The following is a 27492-nucleotide window of genomic DNA, read 5'->3' as shown; positions in this document are numbered from 1 at the left end:
CTGCACCATTTAAGACATTTTTTTTTCTATAAGCAGCTTAACCTTCTGTCTGCCTGATACAAAATAAAGAAGTATCTGGAGATGTAAGCCTCTCTTTTCTAGATACATTGATTCAAATCAGACTTTCTATATTAAGCAGACGAGATTCATGGTAGCGCTGTTAATGATGGGGCACGCTTTCCGGTAATCCTGATAGCTGGTACTACATGCTTTTGTCAAATGCTTCTTTCCTGTAGCTTGTTATGCAGCTCTCTACTCCAGTCACACAGGTTGGACCTAATGAAGCATTCTGAGACTCTATGTCAGATGCCTTCTACTACTTCTTATCTCCTCAGCATAGCATGTAGCAGGAAAAGAACTTGCTACATTTTCCCAACCTGAAGCTTGTATAATAGCCCGGGAGGCTATAATAAGCCAGAATTTCTTGATGTCTGAATTTCAAAATGTCTGAAAATACAGACATTTTCAAGATAGTACCTCAGATAATTTTTTTAAAATACTAATCTTTTTTTGTTCATGTATATTTGAGTTGTTAGAAATCGTTCATATAGGAAAGGATAGTGAAAACCAGATGCAGTTATTTCCTGCAAGGGGATATATATTCACTTATGTGAACTGTGGGGAAGAAAAAAAAAAGAGGAAAAAAAAAGTTGCTGACCAATTAAAGGTAGTTAGCAGATTTGGAGTGGTAATTGCCGCCTGTTGTTGTGTCTTCCTTCCTGAACAAATGAAGCAGCTGCTGAACGCTGTCATTTATCAGAGCTCAGCCCCCTTTATACCGTTCTGCTGTCTCCAAGGGGAATGCAAAATCAAGAAGAGTCTCATCCTCTGATCTGAGCAAATCAGAGGAATTTATGCACAGAAATAGTGCATAGATTTAACACCACTTTTGCTATTTATTATCTCAATCTGAAAGGAGCCTGACACAGTTGAGATTTGAGACTGGATTTTCATAAGTAGTCTGCAGTATCTACAACTGTCATTTCTACCACTTAAACAAGTAAGCAATCTCAGAAATGTTAAGTATTATGACTTCTCTATGTCTGAATCTCATTCTTAAAAAAACTATCCCTTATATCCCCCAAAAGAAACAGAAGCACTCTTCCCTCACATCTCATTTGACATCATTAATGAAAGAAAAATATAAAACATGAGTAAATTCTTAGCAGGTGTAACAATATATTGCTTATTTTCTTAGCATTCTGATAGTCCAAGATCTTTTCAAGAAGTATGATAGACATCCACGATAGTATAAAAGAATGGAAAAATATATAATGATTTTTTTTCTCCATTTCCCTAGTCTCCAGATATTAGGTATTCAGTAATTCCAAAAGATAGACTTTATCACAACTTCCTGCACCTCTGCTTTGAACTCATGTAAGCTCCTAGGAGCCACAACACTGTGCAGCAAGGAGAATAGCAATTCAACAACCTATTGTAAGATCAACCAACTCCTTTTTGTTTGATTTTGAACAAGGTACATGATGGTTTCATTATACAACTAGGACTACCACTGTAAACCATGATGAATAGTCATTTGCTCTTCATTGTCTTTGCCATTGATGAACGTATCAACATGTATCAAATTCTTCCTCAGTTGTCTCTTTTCCAAGATGAAAAGTCCTGAGACTGCTGGTTTAATCATTCCTTTTTTGGAAGCCATTGCACCTTTTACCCTTCTCTGAATTTCTTTGTTTTTTATGTAAAGTCATTTGAGATGGGAGAGTTTCATTTATTGCAATATTCAATGTGCAGGAGCTTCATGAATATAGAGACAGTCAATCACATTCTTTATGTAGTATTTTTTGTTCATTTTGATTCCTGAAGAGATCTGTTATTATCTATTGTTACATTTGGGTATTAATCCCAGATGAGAGCAGTCAGACTATTATTTTAAGTGTAAAATCTGGGGTTAGTATATGTGTGGCTTTATGTAACTTCATAATTTTATCATAAATTCATCATCCATTTTTTTGATGTCCAGTCTCTGTACTGCATAGACTGCAATTTTACTAAAAAATACTGTAGTTATTAAATTGTTATAAGGTAAAGACCAGATGATGTGGCAAAGCTGGAATGTTTACTTTGTCCATGTCATCTATGAGAAATCAGTCTTGGTCCTCAAACAGAGCTATGAGTTTTCTCAGGGACTGCCTGTTGTTAGAGCCTAAGTTGTTTTAGGGAGGGACTGTGATAACAATGAAATGTCATGGACAATTGCATTACAAAAGTTGATTTCCTTGTCATGTGAAATATATTAGCATAGTCATAGCTATAAATACATTTTGTGAGCCTTTGCAAAGGCTCTTCAGCTTTATTACACTGAATGTTACTTGCAAAATTTTCACCTTCATATTCAAACCTGTTTTCGGTTTATTTACATGTTGAGTAGCACTGGCTCCAGTACAGATCCCCATGGAACAATACAGCAGACCTTATTTCAGTGTGAAAACCAATTATTTACTTCTTCCTGCTGGTTCTTGTCATTTAATCAATTACTAATATATGCAAGTGTCTTCGCTTCCAGCTCATGGATTCTTAAGAGCCTTTGGTGAGTGACCCTGTCAAAAGCCTACTAGGAGCAGAACAGGAACATATCAAAGGGATCAGTTATCCATACGCTTGATAAGACTTTCAGAGAACTGTAATAGCTCTAAGAAGCCAGACTACACTTTCCACTGACTTTTCAGCACTACATCATGTTCAGCAGTTATATTCTTTATAAGAATTGCTGTTAGTTTCTCCATCAGACTTTGACTTTCTTTGTCCTTGATAGAAATTAAATTACATTTTAAAAGTGGCGTTATATTTGACATACTGAAACCCTCAAGAGTCAAGGAAGATGTGGTACAAGATTACAGGGAATAATGATTAGTCAGTGGTTAGTCACAATCAAGGAACTGCTGGTAAGGTTTTCCGCAAAATTCCCAAGTATGTTTCAGTTTTTAAGTGTAGCAATTTTTTAAGTATTCTCTAATGAAATTATAAGAATGGCATTCTGCAGATATTTGGTGGTGAATGTTGGGTGCCTGTTTTATTATTATTATTATTATTATTATTATTATTATTATTATAGTGGAGTCCCTTCCTGATACTTATTTGTTTTGTAAAGGTCTGTGCATTTTCCAAATAAATAGTAGCCTAAATGTTATCAACTAAGTTACTTACTGTGCTTGATTCTTACAGACAGGACCAAACAGCCCATCAAGAACTCTGATCAAAATTCACAGTTCGGCTTCCATTTTCAATTTAATATGGAAATTTAGATTACTTCAAGTTTTAAAGCCCTCTGAGGAAGAAAAAATCTCTCTAAAGTTAATCTATTGATCTCCTCTCCCCTCCCCTTCACTTCCCTTCCCTGAATATTTTTTTCCAGAATTTCAAGATTCTCTGTAGTATTTCTTGAATTTGACCATTTGTGCAAATTTGTGCCACAGTTTATATGTGATTTACTGTTGCTATAATGATAGACAATTCTAGGAAATTACACTCTCGTCTGGAAAAGGGTATAAAATGGGGGAAAATGTCATCTGCACATGAATTTAATCACTTAATTGTGTTCTGATCAGACATCAGTTGTTATTGCAAATACCAACTGTTTTAATATTTAGTTCCTTTGTTTCTGGCAGTCAGAGACAGAAGTAGCTAGTTTATATCAGCTAGCTTTCCAATGATGTGATATGTTTCTTTTGGTAAATTTTGAACCATACTTGAAAGTTAAACAGTCTGTATGCTACTATGAATTTCCAGAACGTGCAGGTTTTCATGTGATTTGTTTGGATTAATTCAAAACATACACAGTACTTTTCAGATAATATTCTAGAATTACTCCATACATCTTCCTGCTTTTTCACTGAAACTTGGTACAATATAAAAGATGAAACATTAAATACGTTTCCAGTTTCTGGGAGGGGAAAAAAAAATGTTGAAGTATGTTTGAAAACAGTTGAAATAGCAAAGCAATTGAAAATGCAGAGTTGTGTCATCCATTCTAGTAGAGATGTTTTGCCTCAAATATCAGGATATCATCAATCATTAAAATTCATTTGTCTCATAAACTTAAAACATCTACATCTTTCTCCATTCTTTCTCACATTTCTAAAAGATGAAATAGAATATATGAGAGTATGAGCAAATTTATAGCCATGTATCATACTGTTATGACAATTCTAACTTCATAGAAAACAAATTAGCACAAACTTGTATTAGGAAAAAGTGCAGAGGTAACTTTCAGGGATGTGTATGTTGGGTCAGTTTTCTTTCTACTACTTTACTACTAATATAGTAGATACAATGCAATCAAATTTATGTTGCCTACAGATGAAATTTGTCCCATTCTTTCTACCTTTGTGACTTTGAAAACATCACAACAGCAATTTTGATGCCACTTTATAGTAGGACTGTTAGTGCACAGCAGCAGCTAATGAAATATTTTCATTGCTATTTTTAATAGAGCTAAATTATTCTTTTGTTGTTGTTGTTCACTGAAAGTAATGTACCTTCATCTAAATCTGGTAATTACAATGTTGATTTTTTAATAAAGTGTAACTGCTACTAATATATAAAATGAATAATAATGATCCTGTAGAGTGAAGAACAACTGTCCTATTGGCTAACACAGTTCTTCATGAAAGTTAATTTTGGATCCTGTGAAGGAAAGTATGCTGCAGTGGTAGAATTAGGATGGTCATCATAATGGAAAAATTTGAAAATACTTGATATAAGTCCAATTGTTTAGTTGTGTAGCCCAGTATCCTAATGAATGCTGAGAAATTTCTATTTTTAGTAGAATGAAGAGCCAAAAAAAAATCCTGAAGAATAATTCATTTATATACACCTGCTTAAACGTTTGTATTTTATATAAGGATAATAAGAAAGCAATAGGAAGGAACATGACTGAAATAAAGTCTGCCTCCTTGCTGACACAGCTGAAGTCATTGAATAATGCTACTGAATTTTTCATGAAGACTTTTTGCCAAAAAATTCTATTTCTAGTTGTCTCAGCACAGTATACATGGAGACGTGGAGAAAATTGAACTAGTTGTACAATATGGAATTATATCTACATATTAATGTAGAAGAGTAGTACCAGAACGTGGAAAAGTAAAATTCAAATTCAGAATCAAATGTAACTATGCCCGTAAAGCCAATATTTCTAGATTACTAGTCTTACGTTAGGAAAAAGATTTTAGTCATGAATATTTAGAATCATAGAATCACAAGTTTGGAAAGGACCTAAAAAATCATCTAGTACTACCGTCCTGCCATCACCATTACTACCACAAGCTGCTAAACCATATGTCATAGCTCCTCATCCAGACACCTCTTGAACACTCCTACTCCAACAGACACCTCTTGAACAACTCCACAACCTCCCTGGGCAGGCCATTCCAGTGCCTGACCACTCTCTGAGAGGAAAAAGTTTTTCCTTATGTCTAAAAGTTTCCTTATGTCTAGGCTCCATCAGGATTTAGTGTTCTACATTGGTACATTTTAACACTTTTTCTCCATCTTTCCATCCTAACAAATCACTTCTTGTTTTGGAGGATATATATATATATATATATATTTAACTTATTAAATAGCTGTATGTGTTTTAGTTCTTCAGTGTTATGTTCCAAAATTTCCTATACTCAGTGCATATAATTCACTGGAGTTTTGACCAGATAGCAGTCATGTGGAAAATTTTTAAAAAGCAAACCAATAATAGTTTTATTTTTCACTGTCAGTTCCTAATGAAGTAGAACTAATGTAGGAATAAAATCTGATCCTTTCTGGTCACTTATCTGGAGAGTAAGCTAGCTGAAGTACTTTCCTAGATATCTTTTGTTTATAGTTCTCCTTCACTTTGTATTAATAACAAAACTAAAATTCTCAATCCATGAGAGAATTTTATACTTCAGGTTTATAGATACCTTATGGACTAATGTTTAACATCTTTTTAAAATATCTTAATTGCAGCCCTAACTGGGAAATGTGTGTTCATTTTTAGAATGTACAGATTCCATGTCTGTAATATAATTGCATCTCACAAGAAATGTATCAAATCTGGCTTTATTCATTAAATTTATTGCTGTTAAGAAGGGAGGAAGTGAAAGACTAATTTTTTTTTTTTTAATATTAGGACATTATGTGTTCTTAGTACTGAATAGTAGATATGCGCTATCCAAAAGAGGGAGCCATAGCATTATACTACATCTTTCTACTTCATGAGGTGATAAAACTGATTAGCTTCTTATACTCCTTTTCCTTGGACTTCAAGATGCTGCTAGCTCTGAGGTTTTTGTTGTTCTTTTTATGCAAAAAAGCAATATAGGTCAGGACTAGATCATGCATCCTAATAATATTATTTGAGCTGACTGAAACAGTTGTAATAAAGTCAAATATGTTTCAGCAAGATAAAAGTATACTGTCATAGAGTTGTGTCTCCTATTCTTGGTTCCACCAGATGCTTACATACCAATTTTGAGGAAGGAGCTTAATTTCTCTGAATTCATATACTATCTTATAAAATGGAAAAATATATATATCCAAAATTATCAACTTTGATGTAAAATTATCGACTTTTATGTAAGTTTTTTTTGTGGTAAATAAGAAAAGTAAAAGGCAAGTGTACCTAGGAGGAGAGGACAGAGGACAGAGAAGAGGATACAAACATTTGAGAATAAAAAGCTGCAGGAAAGCAGTATGAATGTTCTTCAGAGAAGAACTGTTAAAAGTTAGGTGAACATACCATTCATAACTCATATTTGGTAGATAATGTTTGATTGCCCTCTAGAACCTGTTTTTTGTTACTCAGCTCAAAAATCATATATCCATTTCTTTTTCAGAGCTGACAAGTACCAGGAAGTTCAGAAATTTTTAAAAAAAAAAAATTATAAATGCTCAGATGCTCTAAAAGCTGTTTATTTTTCCCAGGGTCAATTGTTTCGTGTATTTTGAGGTCCGCATATCTCTTTTGTCCCTACATGTTTAATCATCGGGGATCTATATAATTGTAGTACTTTTTTAATGTGTTTTGAAAGTCTCTGCTACATTTTGTAGAACTTCAGATAACAAGTTTGGGAATAGGTATTATTTACCACAGTGGTGTCTGAAGTTCCTGAAAGTAACCATTCCAATACATTATGCAGATAAGTTTTAGGAAAACTCCTACTTTATTTGTGTTATAACAAATTTTAAGAATGGATCCAGTGCAAAGTACAGGACTGCAATTATTTATTTATTTATTTATTTATTGAGAAAAGCAATCATTTAAATCAAGCACAAATAGAATAAACATTTCACCTTTTTCCTTTTATTACTTAAAACAGTCCAATGCACAAAGCAAATAGGCAGATACTTCCTCCCTATGAAATTCTCTGGAGATTTTTTGCTTATTCCCTTTACAGCATAAGATAAATTTGTGTTACTCACATGCATTGTTGATGCAGCCTGCCCATTTTAGAGCAAAAATTTGCTCAAAAAAATAAAAATAAAAATAAAGAACTCAGAAGTAGAAAAAATATAGAATTTTTTGTATCTGTTTATGTCCACAAAATTATTTTCAGTCTTTCACATTTCATGATAAAATCTTATTACAAGTATTTTTCTGAAGTCCTTGTGTAAGAGAAATTATTTTGTTGATACATTTTAAAATTTATTCTCTTCAGTTTTAGTATCAGTATTTCATAAGCATAAGTTATATAGGTTCACAGAATGTAAACGCTTTCCATTTCATTTCTATTGTGACGTTATGCTTTATTAGTTAATATGAAACAAATAAAAATACTTTGATTTAATTACTGAAAGCTTTGTTATACAATCCAAATTAAAACACTTTGACTTAATTTCCAAACTGAACTCTTCTCACATTTGTGTTATAATGAAATTTTGTAATTTTTCACAGAAGTTTAGTTAATCAAATTAAAGTTTTAATCAGCTGCCATCAAGTCATCTTAAAAGAAGAGATGAGCTAGAGGTTAAACCTGTTTTTTGACCTTTAGCTTTTCCTTCTGGTCTTGCTGATTATATACAGTAAAATACACCTACTAACACCAGCTTGTGATTTTTGAAATTCTAACAGATAATGTATTAAAAATATATGTGAAATTTATTTGAATGTGAGCCCTTTTATTGAAATTATAAGTTCTATATATACAACTTCTTATTTCAGTCTTATTTTTATTTTCTGTTTTCCCTGTTGGCATTTCAAAATGTGCTATTTTTTTTTTTCAATTTATATTCACTGAAGTTATTTCATGTGCCATCAGGCTTACTTTGTATATTCTATTTCCAAACCAAAAACATTTGTAATACTTTTAGTCTATTTTTATTTTAATCATGCTAGTCCTCTGCTATACAGGCTATATGACAAATTACATTTTGTACTTAATTACAGTTTGTTTTAATCTGCACCTATACGACAATAAAAAGTGTCCTTAAAAAAAAGTTACTTTGTAGCTGGAATTCCTAATTTCTAGTGATTTCTCTATGACACGTGCTTCTATTTTTTTCTTTTTCTATCTGAAATCCAACAAATTCTAGATTTTCCAATGTGTTTATTTCAGTAAGTATTCAAAAGTTAAGTGTAGCAATGGACTCTTTATTTCCATTTTTCTTCCCTCCATCATTTACACTAAATATGATTTCAGTAAATGATTAATTTATGTAGAGGTGATTTTCTTTTCTCTTTCTTGAATGTACTATATTTGCCACACACAGGTGTATGTAATATTATTTCTATTGTTCCTACTTTATATACTTGTAGTCTTTGCAAGAAATTTTACAACTTAATTCCAAGTCAGATATAAAGTTTCTTCTAAATTCAGTGACATTTCTGTACTTTTCCAGCATTTTGTCTGCCATTAGCCAATTAAAGTCTCTGTATTTCAATGAAATTTTCAGTAGTAATATACACACATTAATGTCTTCTAAAGCAATAGCTTCTTAAACAGTTGTATACATTTGTAGTTTTTTTTCTGTTTTAAATGTAATATTTACTAGCTCTGCATATAATTTTAAAATCTGTATTGTGTATTTATTTGTTATCCTATCTTTTTGTATGCAGTTACGACTGTGTATGTAATGTAATAAAATCACTGATAAATTTATGAGCAATATTTTCAAAATCCTGTATTTCTCCCATTTTAAGCTATACTGAAATTATATTTGAATCTGATTTTGAAGGCTGAACAAGCTGTAATTTCCCTTTCTCTCCCTGTGCAGAAAGAAGCACTTTCAAACTATCTAGATTTTCTGATAAATTTTCACTTCAGTGTATCAGAAATCTGTACAGAAATCCGTCACCTCTTGGTGACATTTTGCAGTAGTTTCATCTGACATTTATCTTTCAAGGAGTATGGAATTATTCTATTCATTTATTTCCACTCATTAAAAAAATATATTTTATGTAGGTAGGTTGCTCCAAAAAGTATACTTTCTGTTTCTTTCCATGGAAACTACAAGAGATACAAAGAGCAATGTTTGATAGAGCAAATTCTCAGCTACAAAATGCTATTTCCAAATCGTCACTACCATTCACCATTTAGTTTTGCTGGAGATGAACAAGAGCATTTGTGTCACTCTCATAAGAATTTGCACCAGTGATGGTGTCTGAATGTTTTACAGCTGCTTTGATGGTGACATCATTGCTAGGAAAATGTTGCCCATGAAGTCAGTCTTTCATTGTCCCAACAGATGGAAGTCAGAAGGCATTAAATCCAGATGTGGGGTGGGTGTGATAGGACAGTGAAGCCAAGATTGGCAATGTTCTCCACAGTCTTTAAACTGACATAGGTCCCAGCACTATCATGTTGCAAAAGAAGGGTTGTATTCTTCTCTGGCCTGACTCTGAAATGTGATGATCAGAACTGGTGGTTTGACTCCGACTCATAGTGGTGACACCATGCCTCATCACTGACAATGATTCAATCCAGGAAACTGTCACCTTTAGTCTTGTACTGATTCAATAGATCCTGAGAAACTTGCATGTGGTGTTCCTTATTTTCCTCTGTGAGAACTTGTGGGACCCACCTTCCACAAACTTTGTGATACTCCAATACTGCCACCATCATTTCCAATGTGTTGAAGCTGATAACCAGCTCTGCATACCATTCCCTGGTCATAATCCACTGACTTGCATGGATGAGCTGATCAAGATGCTCTTTGTTTTGTGTTTTGATAGCTATGCATGGCCATCCAGAGTGTGGCTTGTCTTTCACATTGCTGTCACCACTGCTGAAATCTGCTGTCCACTGCTGAAATCTGCTGTCCACTGCCTCACCGTGTTTGCATTCATTGTTTGGTCTCCATAAATGTTCAGCAAGCACTGATGAATGTCAGTGAGTGCAATTTTTTCTGCATGGAGGAATTCAACAGTACACCTTTGCTTCATATGCACCTTCATGTCAGATGTCGTTTTGTCATACTGTCCCTCTGATGCCATCTGTCTCTCAGCAACAAAATGTTAGAGAAGGGAAGGTTCAAACTCTACTGCCATATAACCAACATCCTTCTCTGACACTGAGGGCCAACATAATAGGAGGTATTATTTTTAGAGCAGACCTCAGATTGCACATGTACTCTTCCATAAGAGTATGAAAAGGCTGGAAAGAAAAATGCATTATCACTTAACATTATTCCTGATTACAGAGTAGTTGACCATTTCCCCCGTAGTTCACTTGCCATAGCACAGGCAGTTTCTTCAGATACGGATCAGACACTTCAGGCTTTCCTGTATATGCTGGTGATCAGCCATGTGGAAAATTCTGCCTCTCCTTTTCCTCTACATCTGTCAGATCCTGTTCTCTATTCATTGATGACCATTACTCTATATCTTCCTTTTATAAAGACTTAGTTTAAATGTTACTAATGTCTTTGAGAATAGTCATACTGTGCTCTAGTCTGCTAATCTTTCCATCAGATCTATGCTGTTTATCTGGGGCTTACACATTTGAAATGCTTTATACACATTAATAGACGCTGAAACGCTTTGAAAAGTTTTGCTGTCATTTCTGAGTGGTAGTTGGAAGTTTTGGAGGAGAATCACATGAATCCCAATTTACTTGATCTCTAATATGACATTGACCTTTCAGTTCAGTCCTAGTAAGATGGAACCATATCATTATGAAGATATTACATACAATGCTGAAACATTACTTATTTATACATAGCATTTTCTCAGTTCTTAATATTTCTTCAAGACTTAATTTCAATACTTGATTCTGCACTCAGTGAGAAAATCTATTTGAGTCAGAAGGGTGAAACTTTCTAATGAGCGGTAAGCTAAGACTTGAATATTTTCCTGTCGTACCTGTAATTTAAGAGAACTTCAAATTCAATAACAAAATTATTTATGCCTATCTTAGCCAAAATTAAATATAAAATTTGAACTTAGCTGAAATCACATGTAAAATGTGAACTTTAACTTGATATGTAGAATTGTATTTATAAGTTTCTGAACATCTTTGCATTAAAATTAGAATGTTTAAAAGTTCTCATTTCTAATAATGTGTTGTTCATGCCATCCTATCTGTTCTCTTGTCCTTCAGATTTTCAGACTTTTTTTTTTAATTAATGATATAAAAATCACAACCTTGAATTAATTCTTCATTCTCAAGTCCTTTCACAACCATTTGTTTGCCTTTCGTGTTTGAAGTATTCAACATGTTTGTCGAGGTCATGTGGGTTTTTTGTTGTTGTTGTTGTTGTTTTCTAATAAACCTCATATCTGTTGAAAATGCAGTAGACAAATTTTACAGGCCTAACAGACATAAACATTTTCTATCAGGAAAGTGGGATTCTGTAAGGCAGATTTGAACTTGCTTGCAATAGGCTTTTTTTCCATGTGTTTGTCTGTTTTGTTTACATTCTTTTTTATGGGTTTCTGCAGAAAAATCTGCAGACTCACAAGGTAAAATCCACCCACACTATATTTCCAGTCAGCTGTTTAGTTTACTATTCTCTGAGAACTAAGTTCAGTTTCTTTAACTGCAAATGATAAATTGACCTTATCTTAAAGAATTGGCAGTATTTTCCACATTATAAGAACGTAGAAATATTATTAACATTTCTATTAGTTAATTAATTATTTAATTGATTATGCTAGGAAGTCACTACTGATGGTCATAAGTGTGATTGATGAAATATATTACAATGCAGCTGGGCTGGGCAGTGTCTGCCCTAGTAGGATGACAAGCTATCAGGTGAGTAGTGATATGGATTCATGAACTTAGGCTGGATTTTATCTTAAGCCTTCATCTCTTTCCTAGACCTTCTCTGAGATCTCTTAAAGATGGAGCACAAACATTAGTGGTTGTTAAGACAAGAATCTTTGATTGCTTAAATTTCCATAAAGTGTTAAGATAAAAATGATGGTGGCATCAGTTATTTTGGACAAGTGCTCAGTATGATTTGGAAATCAAGAAAGGATCTTTCTCTGCAGTTGCTAATCCAATTCTGTCTCCAGGGCAATGGGAACAGAGGTTTTCACTGTCATATCACTCCATGGCATAGGATGTCACCCTTTTTTCTCACTTCCCTCAGACTGGTTCACTGTTCAGAAACTTCTGTGCTCTCCACTGTCCACTGATTTCTTCAAACCTCTCTGGTACCACAAACATCAATAGTCAAATTACAGCAAGGCACAAGAAAGGCAAGTGCTAATGAAGGCAGTGAAACCAGGCCCTCTACCTTGCAAACTTTGAGAAAATATAAATATTGGAAATATTATGACACTGCTGTAATTCTGACAGATAACAATTATTTGTAATGAGCATCAGACAAATTAAGACTGCTGGTCACCTGGGTTACTTCTGCTCACTAGTAGATGAAATCATAATGTATCTAACTCTCACTATTAAATCAACTTTAACTTTTAAATTACATATTTATCTCCTCTGGTGCAGATTTCTATGAGTGAGACATGAAGACAGTAGTTCATTGCTGATGAAAATTTATAGCTAATGTTGGTGAGTATATTGAAAAATAGCTTTTTGTAGCTGAGAATTTGCTCTATTAAATAGTATTATTGTACTCTTTGTTGTTGTTGAAGTTTCCATGGAAATACATAGGGCACATTATTTTCAAAGCAACCTGTGCATATACATACATATACATAGTAAATTATACATATGTTATTGCATTTAAATAATGAATATTTTTACTCTATGTTTGAATTTCTTTCACAGGGAATTTCACAAAAGTGCAGAATGTAAACCAAATGAACACTGAAAAATACTTCTTATCAAATTCTGAATGAGATAAATGGCAAGTTTTAACCTCTGTTCCTAGTATTAATGAATATGGTTGGTAAAGTATTAAGACCAATTAATTATCAGACACAGTAGTTAAACATATTATATGAAAAAATTCCATTTATTGCAGAAAAAGCTTTGACATCCTTGCTATCTCCAAAGATTAACACCACTGTATATATAGAGAAAGTAACTCTTCATCTCTTGACTGGGTTACGTAGTGGTTTGTTACCACATCTGACGAAACAATTGCTTGTAAATAAAGCTTGTAATTACACACAATGACAAACTTTTTTTTATCTAAAGCTTAACATCTACAGTTTTCTAATTTATCATTAGGAGAATAAATGTTGGATTCTATTTCACTTAATATGCCTCAGAAATAACCATGGTAGACTACATGGAATGGTGAGAGGGCATGCTTATATTTTCCTTGTTCCCTTCAGGTAACCAACAGTGGTGTGGAAAGTTCTATTTAAAAGAATCATCACTTGATTTGTCAATTAGCTAAACTTCAGGAGCAAATACTTGAACTAGTAAAAAGAAGTCAACTTTATGTTTGCATTGTAGAGAGGCGTTTAATAAAGATAGCAGAGATATTTTTTTTTTCTACTTGCATCTGATCACTTAGATGATCAGGCAGTAAGGCTGAAGTTGTTAAGAAAACTGCATTGTAGCAGTAAGATCCCTGGTTTCCCAAATGACTACCCCTCGAGTTAAGAAACAGTGAAACAAGCTGAAAATCCCATCTTGAACTAGCTGTTAAAACTTTCTGTAGGTAGGAATTTTATAATGTGTGTTAGCAGGTAGAAATTTTAAGGGTGTTAGAGTAAAAACAGATGCTTCACTGAATGTCATCAGTAATGCTACACTATTGTATTCATGTGATTTAGACTACAGTTATCTTTCCACAGAATTCTGGCCTCAATATGAATTCATTGACTGAAACAGAAATTCTTTATTCTTTCAAGATTTTCCTTCTGCATTGATAGTGTAGGCAGAGCAGCAGTTTCACTGTGATTTCCTCTGATATTTACCAGTCTGGTGTGTTTGTTGTCAAAGGACATGTTGCCAAAGGACACAGATTTGAAACTGCCTGCAAATCTCTTACCACCCACTGAATATAAGCTTCTTACCTCACCTAATATTGGCTAAAATATATATCTTGCAAGGCAAGTATATGCATGAGTTTCCTAACACTGATGCTGTCCATACAGTATAAATCTGTATAGTATATGCAATGTCCATATATACTATGTCCATATCTATATGCCTAAGTTGATATGGATACTATTATCATGGTAGGTATAGACAGATATATACATAGTAATGTAGATATATAGAAATATAGAGACATATACATGCATATTTCTATTGATATCAATAGATATATAATTACATAGATACATAAATATGTGTATGCATATGTGTTGTCACAAGCAGTAAAAAATTATTATTTATTTATTTTCTACTAAATTCACAGACTGACTAGCATGAAATTTAACATATGCTAATCAACTTGAGGTGAAGGAAGCTGAAAATTAATTTGACTCCTTTATTTTCTATTCTAGAGCAATGTCCCCCCTACTTATGTTCCTTAAAAACAAGTATTTGCAGATTTCAACTCTCACTCTGTACAAATTAATTATTTTGATGCTGCAGGCACAGAAATCGCATAGAAAACTACAGCATCCAATAATAGCTAATTTTGGTCCCACCTGTGGTTCAGCAACTCAAAGTAATTCATATTAAAAAAAAAAAATCAAGTAACCCTAAACATTATGCTGATTGACACAACTCTTTTTACTGTTCCACATTCATAAATTCACTCATGGAACTTTGGAAAGAAAGCATTCCTTCCATCTTTCTCCAGAGAACAAAGGACACCAAGCTGTAGGGTGCAGTCGACATGATAGAGGGATGGAATGTTATCCAGAGGGACCTAGACAGGTTTGAGCAGTAGGCCCAAGTGAACATCATGAGTTTCAACCAATTCAAGTGCAAGGTCTTGCACCCGGGTCAAGTACACTGCCAATAGAAGCTGGGGGATGAAAGGATTGAGTGCAGCCCTGCTGAAAAGGATATGGGTGCGCTGGTGGATGTGAAGCTGAACATGAGCCAGCAGTGTGCCTTTAACCCAGAAAGTCAACTGTATCCTGGGCTGCATCAAAAGAATTGTGGTCAGCAGGTTGAGGGAGGTGATCCTGCTTGTCTACTCTGTGAGGGTAAGGTCTCACCTGGAGTACTGTGTTTTGGAGCTGGAGAGTGTCCAGAGGAGGGCCATAAAAAAATGATCCAAGGGATGAAACACCTCTCCTACAAGGGCAGGCTGAGAGAGCTGGGGATCTTCATCCTGGAGAGGAGAAGGCTGCAAGGTGATCTGATAGTGGCCTTTCAGTATCTATAGGGGACCTATAGGGAAAGAAGGGGACAGACTCTTTAGCAGAGTCCATTGTGATAGAACAATGGGAAATTGTTTCAAGCTTAAAGAGGGTAGATTTAGGTTACATATAAGGAGAAAGTCTTTTACAGTGAGAGTGGTGAGACACTGGATCAGGTTACCCAGAGACATGGTGGATGCCCCATTCTTGGAGATTTTCAAGGCGAGGATGGATCAGGCCCTGGACAGCCTGATCTAGCTGTGGACATCCTTGCTTTTGCAGGGGAGCTGAATTACATGACCTTTAAAGGTCCCTTCTAACTCTAAGGATTTTACAAATCTGTGATTCTTTCTATCAAGATGGTAGGTTTCCTTGTAGTGGCTTTTGACATTTTACTGAACACTTGCATGTAGTTGATACAATGACTGTCTCTGCTGTGATTTTGCAGTGTCTGAGATGCCCATCCATAAGTTACAGGAAAGTTCCTGGTGAAATACATAATACGTAGCTATTGTTTGAAACAACCTACATTTTCATATAAGAATCACTAATCCTGAGTATATCTAATTTCCTGACTATCAAAAACATTGACATTGTTTTTGAAAAGATGTTGAGATTCTCTTCATATTTTAAGACCTGGAACCTTAATTCCTCACTTAATTCCTCAAGGCTCAAAATGTGAGCATATTCTACCCCTAGTGTGCTACACAAACAAATATGTACACAAACTACACAAGAGATATCTGGTCTTATTTGCAATTTCTAGCCAATTTTTAGATGTATGATTTCTTTGAAATCATCATTCATGTATCACATGCAATTAGTAAGTAGTCAAACTGTCCCGTGTCTGTGTATAGCAGTGAGGTTCAGTATTTAATCAATCAAATGCTTATTAATTATAAACCTTAAAAGTAGCTTTTAAAAAATCTATTTACCACATAGTTTCTTAGTTTCAGGAAAGCATTGTGAACCAGAAACTAAGTATGCTAGAGAAAGAAAAAAACATCAATGTCTCTACATATTCAGGAGTTTCATAGGCCTGAAGAGCTATATTTCAGGGGACAGTTAGATTAATTTAGTCTAAAATGTAAATAAAATTGGATGAATTTAAATTCAAATGACAAGTATTTAGAGAGAATACTTTGATAAGACTTTCTTTTAGAAATGCTAGTATATATCTGGATGTATAATAACATTGAGCACACTCCTAAGCCGCTACTTATTATATTCAGCCTTTTCAGATCTATGTCAGAGAAGATGAACAAACATCTTATATTTTACATCAGTTTTTTTGTTTGTTTGTTTGTTTGTTTTCCTGCTAAAAACTTTATTACACGATGTAGTCAAATCACTTCTTAATTTGCTCTTTTTTTGCCTTCCACAGTGCTTTTTTCCTCCTTTCTGAATTAGAACTTCAAGGAAGGAAATGTTCTTGAACAGTAGATTTTTGTAGTTTAAAGTAGCTGCAGCAGGTTTCTGGAGAGCTTCTTTTAATAGCCTTTAAAAAGTGTGTGAAGTACATTAAATACTGATATTTCTATTTTGAAAGTTGTGTTGTTTGCTGCAGGGATGGTTTGCTTTCATTAGTAGAAAATATTTGTTGGTGGGATTATGATGGAAGGGGAGGCAACATCATAAATTTGGATTAAATTAAAATATGATCCATTCTTTTATAACCTTTCAAAACAGTTACTTGAAGTCATATTTGAGTTCTCATCCTTGATGCAACTACTACTACTGCTATTAATATAACTACTACTTAACAACAGAATATCTTCATTACCATATGTAGAGAATTATCCCTTAAGGATAATGAAGAGGCTAATTCTTTTTCTTTAGAACATAAAAGGTTTTGCTTAGTGTCTTACTTCTTGGACACATAGGAATGTAATTCAAATATGTGTCTTCGTTAGGAAATAGAGTATGTATCGCACAAATTGGAAATAGTCATTTGCTGATTATCCATGGGATGCAGATAATTGCAAGGACAGAAGAGTCTACATGGATTTTAAAATATATTTCCATTTTTCAACAAGTCTGAATTCTCATTAGAGATGAAATTTCCTTTCACATTTGGGAAGTTAATGTAAGGGTTATTGCACATCTTACAGGAAATGAGAAAATACTTTCTATAATGCAACATTCTTATTTTTACTCTGAGAAAAATATATTTTTTTAATCAGATAGAATCGTTACAAAAACACAGATTCAGCACTCATTTTCACTCTGAGTAAGGGAAATGCACAAAAGTAATCTAATGGCTTCAGTGGGACTAGTCTTAATACAAAATGTTACAGATCCTGTAAGGACTCCAAAACCTGGGACAAGCACAAACAGTTCTTAAAAATAGTTTAAGAAACTAAAAACATTCTTTTTGAAATGCCTATTTTTGCCTAATATTTTCTGTGTTCCTACAAAAGCAGAATAATTTTCTTGAGATTTCCCACAGTCTGCTGCACCCATTCCTTAAAATCAGAAGAGAAAAAAAGAATGTTTATTTAACAGTTTCACACTTGGTATCTGAATAAATTATTATAAAGGATCGTGATAAAGAATAACGTAAGTCACATGAAAGTATTCTAATAAAAAACAATGCACAGAAGCAACAAAATTCAGCCAGAAATTTGCACTCAAAACTTAAGCAAAGTCATTTTAATCTACTCTCATAATTTTCCTGAATTATGTTTAGGTTTATGTGTATGTATACATACACGCGTATACATATGTAAGAATTTTATTCATGAACTGGGGTTACTCTGATTTTTTAAATTCATATACAAGCAGTTTACTGATGAAATCTTGTATAATTTATAACTTTTGGATATTAACATGTACATTTGATTTTATAATGTTCCTATATTTTCTTTCAAAACAGAGCCTGTGGGATTAATGTCGCCCTTCTCAGCTCACACTGTTTTTGCTTTACCCCATTCACATCTCCTTGGGAGCAAATATTGAAAGACAGAGAATATAAAGAACAATTATTTTAGTAAGATCTGAAGACGAAAATGGAAGATCATCCCACATTTTAAATTTCCTTTATTGAACTATCTTACATAATTTGATGTTTTATTGAATTCTTTTTTAAAAGGTTCAAAAAATAAATGTCAAACTCTTCATTTCTGATTATCAATCTAATTGATCATTATTTTCAGAAATTAACAGATAAATATAAAAATGTTTTTATATATTGCTAGATTTATTGCTTGTATGCCTTATTAATTACTTTCAATTGAATGATTAAAGAATAAGCAAATTTACATCACCTCTTTATGAGAAATGTTTTGCAGTTTGTTTCGTAATGTTGAAAAGGCCTGTTGTTTCCATCTCCAAATAGAGAAGCATTATATACAATTTTCTCTGTTTCACTGAGTCTTTTGTTAAGTATCATTTATAAAGAGCATGTTTTGATTTTGGACAAGCAATTTAGGAGAACTTTCTCAACGTATTATATGCAGTGGAAAATGCTTTCAGTGTTTCTTGAAAAAAATGGAATCTCTGAGCAAGGACATGCATGGCCCAATGCTCTAATATTTTCTCAGGCAGAATTTCCATGAAGCTGGAGGTTATTTCTCTTGACTAGGATTTGTGAAGTTAAAGAAACCTGAGTAATATTTAATGCCTAGAAATTTGTACTTACACAAACATCCCTGATATTCGCATTTTCATATGAGAAGATTTTAATATCAGATTTACATTTGCGTGAGACAGGAAAAAATGAATCTAATTTGATGTCATCTTTGTGCTGTTGTTGCTCTTACTACTAAAAACTGTGAAATTTAAATATAAGAACTTTCATTTAACTGGCAAAGACATACTGGCCATCGCTTGAGGCACCCCATTTTGCAATTGCAGAAATATATTTTGTGAAAGAAATATTAGAAACTGTGGTATTTTTGAGGTACTCAAGGCATTTATTTTCATGCACATAGTTACAGTCACATGGAGAAGTTTGAGGACTGATAGAACAGAGGCACTACCACAAAGCTACTGAGAGCCCGTCACCTGAACCCTCTGTGCAGAAGTCTCTCTTTGTGGGATGAAGACAACCCCATCAGCCTCCATTTCTGAGGTTGTGGAATTAAGGTTAAAAATAATACACTTGGCTTTCTATCTTCACTTTTTTTATAAGCTACAGTATATGCACAGCATTGTTCTATTTTCCCTGAAGTCAGTAACAAGGTTTTTCTTCAAGTAAATCACATCCAGTTTTGCTAGAATTTTCTGCTGTAAACACATATTGAGATCTGATCAGCAGTAGTCCCTCCTGTTAAGTCATGCCAGGGAGGTAGGCCTCAGCGCCACTGTAGGTTTTAACACGATCAGTCTCTGGATGTCAGAACAGCAACTTGTCTTTTGCCACTCAGAGATTTAATATTTGTTTAAGAGACAAAAGGAGAAAGTTATTAAAATGACGCTTGACTGCTTTTATGAGAATTCTTTTTGTTCGTAGCTGAAAGTCATTTCCTCTTGCATTATTTTCCTTCCCCTCCCACCCCGTTTTAGCAGAATTTAGGATCTATATCCACAAATGACTTTTCATAAACTCTCACTCACACACAGAATGCAGTTAGCTTTCACTGAGACATCCCTATTCATGTTCAAATATTTGTGCTTCTGAAGATAACATTTGCATGTAACACCTGCTGCAAGCCTTAGAAATTCAGAAGGCTTTCTGAGATGAGTGGGAGAGGCTTTTTTGTCTATGCTTTTGCTTCAGTTGCCTTCTACAGTTAAATAGCCTTGACTGAATGAAAGAAACCTATAAAATAATATATCTGATGTAGTCTGATATATCCAGGTCTGTGTAACCCAGTTTTGTCAGAGGAACAAAATTTGCTCAGGAACTGGGAGATTTTTTTTCAAATGTTCAGTAATGAGTTTTTATTTCCAGGAAGTTCTTGTTGCATCTCCAGAAGAGTTTCCAGAAATGAAAGAAGCTGGGAGAGGAGGAGCAAAAAAGGAGAACAGTCCTATATTCCTGTTTTTCTGTAAAAAATAAGTAAAAGATTGTGTGTGCATGTGTGATTTACTCTACACTACATCAAAAATCTTAAGTAGTATTTGTTCTTTTGTGTGTCTTGTTATCATCAAGATTTGGACAGCAGCAGGAGACATCCACCTTAGTTTATCTCCTGAACAAACTCATTCTCAAAGGAAACTGAGAGTCCTGTTACTTTTGACCTCTTCCTCTCAGGCTTCTGCCAGTAGATTCCCTGCAAGCCATCTTGTTGGGCTACAGAAAAAATTTCCTGACACCAGGGCAAAAGCAAATGTCAGAATTAAGTTGTATAGTTCTTTCCACAGTACTGTCAGTAATAACATTTAAACTAGTGGATTTTGATTGGCAGGTATAGGGAATTAAATCATCCCCATTGGCTGATCCAATGATTGGAGTGCATTTCTGCCAACCTAATGCAAACTGCACTGAGTGCAGCATCCTAGTGGAGCAGAAGCAGGGCAAGGGGAGAGTGTACATCCCTCCAAACGGGCATCTGTCTGGAGAGGAGGACATTTCTAGAATGGTCACTTCTTCAAACAAGTGTGAAAATTGAGTGCTTCAGTTAAAAGCCTGAAGCACTCAGACCATGGATCTGTACAAAGCATATGGCAACACTATTTCACTCTGCCATTTCTCTCTAAATTGCATTTCCAAACCGCTTTCTGTGTTTTGGTGATATTTGTGTAATACTTTTTTTTTTCTGTAATAATGACTGTAATGTAGCCTCTGGAAATGAAATACACTACTTTTCTCACACAAATAAGCAAACAAAAATTTTACTGTTGAAATCTCCCCATCGGGACTAAAAGACTTGACAACAATTTTAGGTACAACTTTAGTATATCACAATAAGCATATATATTTCATTATTTTAAAACAAGCTTGTTTATCTAACATTAATATATATATATACCCACAAGCATTTGACTAGATAATATGATCATGTAAAAGTTTTACGTTTGCTAACAGAAAATGCCATTAGCTGTCAACATATTTAATCTTTAAGTCATATGATTACATAGTGAAGGACAAATGAAGGGATGATGCACTTTATCTATAAAATTCACATATAGTTAGCAATATGCCTACATTACAAACTAACACAATCCTATAGAATTCATAGTAATCATAGAAAAAAAATGTGATGAGACACCTAAATATTTAATTAGTCCATTCTCATTTTTTGGAAGAAAATTGTAGCTGCGCAAAATGACTTGGAACCACTGATAGTTGTAGAGCTAACATTAGCAAGTCTTATCACCAATATTATTTATTAAAAAAGACATTTGATCCCATTAGCAAAACTATTACAAGTATTACATTTGCCTTTTTATCCATCTTTTCTCTAATCATAAGAAACTAGTTTAGTACTCAACAGTGGAGCACGAACTTGCTGTGATTTAAGTAAAATATTAGGTTTGTCACTGACTTAATCAGAGTGAGACTGATACATTGATTACAAATCTTACTCCTGCATATGGAAAGTATCCGAACCAAACTATCATTTTGCTGTTCTCACCTGCTACTTAAACCTGTCTGTGAGATGGTGAGTGGCTACTACACTATGCATGTTACCATACAGTTGCAGGGGGATATGGATTTCTTTATGATTCTTATGCATCATTCTTTGTCTGAAGCTCATCTGACAGTGAAATTGAGTGGAAGTGACTGCGTGTCTCTTGCATGTGGAAAAAAAAAGTAAAATGTCATTCACCAGGCAGTTGCTCTCTGCTGATTACTTCAAAATCAGGTGGTCAGTTTGGCCTTTTATGCTTTCTGCCTTGTTTTTTCTCCTAGTCTCTGTTTACAAACACTGGACTGGCATTATTGGTAGTGCTTCTGGAAAACAGCCTTATACTTTGAGCCTGTTGACTTTGACTTACTGCTCTGAACATTCAGAGGAACATCTGCCTCAGATCTCAATCATTCTGAGCCCTGAGCTTTCACTTCACCCATCACATTAAATAAATATCATTCCATTACCACAACTAAAGAAAAATAAAGCATCATTACTTCATTTTTACTGGTACTAAACACCTCTTCATTTTTCATTCTTCTTAACTGAGTTTGTTATAATTAGATGTTTTCAGTAAAAACAAAGACGACGGACAGAAAAGGGTTGTAGTTTCTATCCGGACAGGTGAAAGAGTATTCTGCATGAAAGACAGATTACATTGTTACTGTTATATTGCTGTAAAAATCTGAATGAGAGTAACACTGTTTAACAGTACTGCCAGAAAGCATATACATTGCTAGATTTCTCATATACACCAGAAATTGTCATATATACAACAGCAGAAGTTTAGATTTCAGCAATTATTTTAATTTCTCACTCAAAAGTGCTCTTCAGACTCTTTTCTCCCACCCCCTCCCTAAAACGGATCTGCAAAGAATCTTTTTTTTTTTTTTTTTTTTTTTTTTTTTTTTTCCTGTAGACATTTTTGTGCTACAGAAAGTTAATCTACTCACCGTGTCTGGCAGCGTGAGCCCGGCTCTGCCCATCCAGCGCTGCTTCTCTACCTGCTTCCTCCCTTCCGTCTAGCACTATATCCAGCGCTGTGTGTGCTTATATCTAACTAAGGCAGCCTCTCTCCCAGTATCGCTTTTAACTCAGGCAGGCAGGGAGATGAAGCCAAAGGGACTGTCTATCTGATTGGTTTCCATTCAGTGGTCCTGATTAATAAGAAACGTCCCTCACTGAGAGAGATGTTGCTGCCGATAGAGCCGCAGTGCTCAGATGAGGAGCTTTGGGGCTGGGGGGACGCCGGCTTTGCCAGCTATACAGTGATTTGCAAGTGAATGCAGTGGGAGGGTTCAGAGGGGAGGGCTTTGTTAAGGACCCTCTTATTAACTGAGACTTAAATACAGAGACTCATGCTACCAGCTCAGTTTGATCTGTTTTGGTTTTAATGATAAGGGGAAAGGTATGCCCATAACCTTTGAATTATCTGGAGAAAAGATTTACCCTAATTATCTACACTGGCGGTCAGTACCATTTGTGTGCACATATTGATTAAAGAAAGTAAAATTATCTGGTACCATTATGGTGAAAAATGATTTTAAGTTGAAAGAAGGGACAGTGTAGGAGATCTCCCCAGGTACTAAATGGGTTTACAGCAGCAGTATCACTTACAGATATTGATAATGATGGACTTGTCATTGTACCTGAAAGAGAACATAATATGAAGTTGCAAAGGGCATTTCAGGAGTTATGGTTAATAATGTTCAGTTCATTCACAAAAACACGTGGTTTTTCGAGCACCACAAATGAAATTTCCTGCTTCTTGATACATTCTGTCTGTGTAGGAGTAACCACTGCTTCCCACTATGCTACCGGTGTGCAATATTACAGAATATCATCATTTGTTTGAAATAGCATCTTCAATCAAAGAATAGACATTACTTATCAAAATAGGAAAACTGAAGCGCTGTAAGTTCTGTGCATTTTTCGTGGGCTTCTGATTGATAGTAACTATTTCAACCCTGACATAACTTAAATATTTGCAACAGGACTGCAACCAACAAATTTGTAGAATAACCTTCACTAGATGTCTGTTGTAGGCATGAATAGAATAGCATAAAATGCTGTGAAGTGTAACGTAATGTAATTAATTTAGTGCCAACATTTCCTTCTTAGAAAGATGGATCATGATGCCAGTTTCTAATTAGAAAATATCATTAGGTCTATGGGTTCCTAGTGGAAGGAGGAATTTTTTTACTCTCATGGAGAAAACTTACTATAACAAAAGATGTGCTTACCTAAAATAACCAATTGAGAAACCTAAGTAAATTATTCCCTTTTCTTTATGCCTATATTATTGCTTTAGTACTACCACTGATGAGTTCAGCAGGCCCATATTCACCATATTGTTTCTAGTGAGAACTATGTCATCATTATATTCCATTTGAAATGATTAAGGGATTGATACAATACGTACAGACATCAGTCTGAGACTTTCCATTGATTTCAGTGGCACTTAAATCAGTCCCTCAGTGAACTTAGTCTTCTCTGGGAATGCTGCACATCCATTATGACTATATTTGTGTATGTGTAACTGAATGTAGAATTCAGCCTAATACTTTGAAAATAAAAAATCAGAATCCAAACCCCAAACAGGATCAATTGCAGTACCTCAACTAAAAAAAACCTATAAAGCAATTTAAGTGAGCATGTGCATTTTACAGTCAGTCTACTTTAGCAGACCTATGGATAAAAATGCTTAGTATAATTTTTGTTTTATTAAGTACATGGGAAAGCAAAACAAAAACAAAAGCAAAAGAAAACAAAACAAACAAAAAAACTACAGACAGACAACTGTATATCTCTGATGCCTAATGCCCTGAAATTCCAGAAGCCTTTAATTTTGGGTATCCCCAAATATATGTATTTTTTTTTTTTAATAGGAAGATTGTTGGATAACAAAAAAGTATGAATAATGTCTTGTTCCCTTCTGCAACTGCGATGTTGGCCTCCTGTGTTAACCCTCTTGTGCACACTGACCAATTACCTGATCAGGGCCAAATGACTGCAGACATACACCAATATGATGAGCAGTAAAATGGCATCTATTCACTACTGAGCACAGCTTATATTTTTTTACTTAAGCTATCGTGCCCTGTCCTGATTCATCTGTACTGGATCTTAGCCCCTTACTACAATTCCTTATTTGGCTCCTATTGTCTCCTCATTCCTTCGCCTTCTTATTTTGTTTACTTTGTTAGCAAGGACAGTCTGTCTGAGCACAACAGCACCCTTTCACTGTGCTTAGGGAGTGGCCTATCCCGTACAGCACGTATCCCCGTCAAGCGCCTACTACGACATCTCCCCCTCCCTAAGCTAAATATTCCTTACAAGCACCTAACCCGTACATCGCAAAGCAACGCAAAGCGCCTAATCTTAAATATATTCCAGCAAACTCTTTCCACTATCCTTCTACAGAGATCCTTTAAGCAAACATCAGAGCAACAGTGCCTACTATGACAATGTCTCTAGGTTTTTTCATTTCATTAGTGCTTTTTCACTATTTTGACTGCTCTATGGGTACATTGTTTCCACTCTAATCAATATTAGGAGATCATCCAGGTACAGAGGAATCCCACAAACTGGAGAGATGTGCAAGGCATCTTTGCACAACTCTTCCTTGAGCCTCAGAAGGTGTTATTCCCTGGCAGCTGGAGGTTTGTCTTTTGCTTTGAAGGCAGGCACACACACCAATTCAGTACTGGGCAGTGTGCACTCATAAAAGGAAAAGGCTCTGTTCATGTTCATGCCATCTAGAATTTTGTAGTAAAACAGGCAACATTATTTATATTAGACAGTATAATGGCTGCTTTCTCAGATATATTTTTCATGATGTTGTAAATACAGCACAGTGACTACTATGGGGGGAAAAGCCAAAAAAAAAAAAAAAAAAACAGCAACAACAACAACAACAATGTGCTATGCATTCACAAACAAGAGGTACTTCTAATGCAAACATGATTAGGATAAAAGGTTTTGGAATATAAACTGTAAATGAAATATACATTAAAAGTAGGACAAAAAGGAAAAAGTGTACGTGTAACAACAACCAGAGAGGGAAGGGTGGAAATCTGAGGCTGTGTTCTAACTCACAGAAAGCTGCTCTATATGGGGGGGAGGTGGGAGAAGAAAATGCTTCTTCTGAAAATGAGTGGGTAGAAGGTAAGATATGGAAAAGCAGAAAGTGCACCAAAAGGTTAAGGCAATATTGTTTTTTATTGCAAGATAGGCTGTACTTCTGTTTTATGTTTTATGAAGTTTTTCTGGAATCAAGTCTCTTCTTTTCTGACCCCTCTTCATCCTTTTCTTTTCCTTCCTAAAGGTTTTTCTGCTGATGTCCATTGGAGGCAGTGATTACACACCCAATATTCATTGAAATTCAGAACATTTCCTTATTTCACAGTGGCTAAGATCACTCAGCAATGCACAGATCTGGGCTTATTGCCATGATAATTCATTCTGAGTTCAATCACTGCTTCCCATCATTTTTTTTCCTTTCCTGATGGTTTTACGCTTAATTTGCTTAGGCAAAGCTAAATGCAAATAGATCTTCAGAAGATGGAAGGAGTCATCTCTATCTACCCCACTGTAAAATAGTTTTCACCACCTAGAATCCAGTCAGTGGATGATGTCTACTAATCTTCTGGTGAGACTTTGAATTCTCAAGTCTCTTTGCATGCTTCTGGTAAACTGAGGCAGGATTAAATTCTCACACATCTGTGTTCCTGCCAATGTCCTATCATTTGTAAGGAAAAAATAGCCTGGGGTTTTGATAATAAAATTTCACTTCAGTCTGCCAATTATATGTCTTCTTTCCACTACGCAAAAAGTAAAAGAGATTTTAAATCTTTCTCAAATAAGAGACCCTATGCAATGGCAAAAAGAGCTGAGCTGAACAGATTGAAAGAGAAAAGAAGCACACAAGTAAGGGAAGTTCCTCCACAAGAACAATGCCAATGGTTGTGCAACTTGAAGTCTGTTCATGTTCACTTGAATATTTAAGATTCTGAAGCATAAGGAAGATCAATCAAGTAAATGCAATGAGCTGAAAAACTAGTTCAAAATGCAACTGTGTTTGCACCTATTCTGTGACTTCAAAAAACACTATTAGCTTATTCTCCAGTTCTTCTCCAAACTTTTCTTTCTTTTTCTGTGAAAGTCTTTAAATGATTCATTTATTAAAGGATATGATGAAGTATCTGACTTTGAAAGTTTGACAGAACATTGCTAAATCAGACCAGATAAGCAATAGATTTCAGTAGCCCCACTTGAAATCTTATGTCCTTTTCCCCTTTTTGAAACCCTTCCTTTGAAAAAATGATGCAGAAACAGCCACTCTTTCTTTTCTGAGGG

The 27492-nt window shown here is 34.7% G+C and overlaps 1 protein-coding gene across 1 annotated transcript in view; it reads right to left on the bottom strand.

Annotated features, from left to right (window-relative positions):
• The window catches only part of CDH9 (cadherin 9), a 100059-nt gene extending 76702 nt beyond the window's left edge, over positions 1 to 23357 (bottom strand). The window contains exon 1 of the mRNA XM_015282209.4: positions 23088 to 23357. The gene's annotated coding sequence lies outside the window, so the exon portion shown is untranslated. The remainder of the gene's footprint in view (positions 1 to 23087) is intronic.
• Positions 23358 to 27492: the final 4135 nt, after the last annotated feature.

Source organism: Gallus gallus, chromosome 2, assembly GCF_016699485.2.
Source record: "Gallus gallus isolate bGalGal1 chromosome 2, bGalGal1.mat.broiler.GRCg7b, whole genome shotgun sequence".
NCBI classification, from domain to species: Eukaryota; Metazoa; Chordata; class Aves; order Galliformes; family Phasianidae; genus Gallus; species Gallus gallus.
The sequence above is the reverse complement of the archived record's forward strand: the minus strand, read 5'-3'. Positions and strand labels throughout refer to the sequence as shown.